The following is a 2,102-nucleotide window of genomic DNA, read 5'->3' on the forward strand; positions in this document are numbered from 1 at the left end:
AATCACCTATCCTTCCATCTATCCATCCATCCATCTATCCACTGAATCACCTATCCTTCCATCCATCCATCTATCCATCCATCCATCCATCCATCCATCCATCCATCCATCCATCCATCCATCCACCCAATCACCTATCCATCCATCCATCCACCCAATCATCCATCCATCCATCCCTCCCTCCCTCTATCCAATTCTGTGATGTTAACAGGAAGCACAGCCTCAAAATATCTTAGAAATGACATTCTCCTACCCCCCCCCACATATACATACAAGGATCCCTGGTGGTGTCATAGAGGTGCATTGGGCTGCTACCTCAAGGCCAGCAGTTCAAAACCAGCAGCTGCTCTGCAGGAGAAAGACAAAGCTTTCTATTCCAATAAAGAGTTATAGTCTTGGAAACGCACAGGAGCAATTCTTCCTTGTCCTGTAGGGTCACTACGAGTTGGAATCAACTGGATGGCAGTTTGGATTTGGTTTGGAAACACACACCCGACCCCCAACACACACAGGTGGCTCTTGGACCAGGACCTCTTAAGCCCATACATTTCTGCGGGGGCCTCAATCTTGAGGCTTACCACCAGGGTGTCTATGAACTTGATACCATCCAGCTGTAACTCAAAGTGACCCTAGAGCAGTGGTTCTCAACCTTCTAATGGCTTCTAATGCTGCGACCCTTTAATACAGTTCCTCACGTTGTGATGAACCCCCAACCATAAAATTATTTTTGTGGCTACTTAACTGTCATTTTGCTACTGTTATGAATCGGGTGACCCTGTGAAATGGTCGTTAGACCCCCAAAGGGGTTGCAACCCACAGATTGAGAACCGATGCCCTAGAGGATAGAATAGAAATGCCCCATGTACTTTCTTAGGCTGCCAGGTTACTACATCTTTCTCCCTCGGAACAGCTGGGGGGGTTTGAACCGCCAACCTTTCAGTCACTATCCAAGGGCTCAACCACTGCACCCTCTGTGCTCAAAACCACAAATACCTTCTCTAACAGTAACGCCACCAGAGAGGGGGCCGCAGGCAACACAAACTGGTTAGCAGGATCTAATCTGACATGCCTTAAATCCTAGTGTAAAAATAGCTCACCTACGTCTGCCTGACAACTGACACTCCACCAGTACAGAGCCCTTCCTCTGCTTTACCCAAGCAGTCTACTTCTAGGAGGGTAAGCAAGTATCACGAGCCCATGGCAGCCCTGTCTGCAGCAGAAACGACCCAGAAAAGAGCCCCATGAAGGTGGATTATATACACCCAGAAGAGCAGCCAACTGAACAACGGTACAGCCACATCAATGGAATACTACACAGCTCTGAAAAAGAATAAGTGGCTCCATATGCCCTCATCTGAAACCATCTCCCAGGGATGTGAAGTCCACAAGGTTAGTGCGGAGTCTTGTGTCAGGCCAGGCACACACACAGTCTGTCTCAGGAAGGAAGAAGACGTGCCTGTTAGGAGTGGTGACTGCAGGGAGGGAGGGTGGGAAGCTGGGTTCTGGGTGGAAACGCTGGCTGCCGCCCTACGTTCCACGAGAATGGCGCCCTCTGCAGGTGTGCCAGGGGTGGTCCTGTTGGCAGAGAGATGCTCTGCTGTTGATCTTTTTTGTACCTTCTGAGTTGTACCAAAGACCCCCTGAACTCACTGCCATGGAGTCGATGCTGACTCACAGTGACCCTGGGGAACAGGCGATCACTGCTGCCCTTGTGAGTTTCTGAGACTTTAGTTGTTTATGGGAGTAGAAAGCCCCATCTCCCTCCTTCTCGGAGTTGTACAGCATGCCTTATATCAAACTACAAAAACGGGAATTTGATTTTGAAGCAACAGTAAGCAACGAAAGCAGACCAGTTGCCATCGAGTCCACTCTGACTCCTGGGACACCACGTGTTAAGGAGGGAAAGCCAGGTTCTGTTGAGAGAAATCACACATCGAAAGAGCTCATTCTTTAGAGTCCCATAGAGTGAAGTCTTTCCTGACTCCCCATATCCATTCCTACCCTGACAAAGGCGCCAAGAACAAAATTAGCATCCAGGCAAAAATGCCCCCATATCCATCCATCCATCCATCCATCCATCCATCCATCCATCCATCCATCCA

General features: G+C 49.1%; 1 protein-coding gene and 1 pseudogene across 1 annotated transcript in view; one reads left to right on the forward strand and one right to left on the reverse strand.

The window, feature by feature from the left end:
- DGLUCY (D-glutamate cyclase) overlaps positions 1-2,102 on the reverse strand; it is a 106,571-nt gene that overhangs the window by 67,526 nt on the left and 36,943 nt on the right. The gene's annotated exons all lie outside the window — the stretch shown is intronic.
- LOC101645697 overlaps positions 1,543-2,102 on the forward strand; it is a 116,921-nt pseudogene continuing 116,361 nt past the window's right edge.

Source organism: Echinops telfairi, unplaced genomic scaffold (assembly GCF_000313985.2).
Source record: "Echinops telfairi isolate 266 unplaced genomic scaffold, ASM31398v2 ScPeMD7_18;HRSCAF=68, whole genome shotgun sequence".
In the NCBI taxonomy this organism is placed as follows: domain Eukaryota; kingdom Metazoa; phylum Chordata; class Mammalia; order Afrosoricida; family Tenrecidae; genus Echinops; species Echinops telfairi.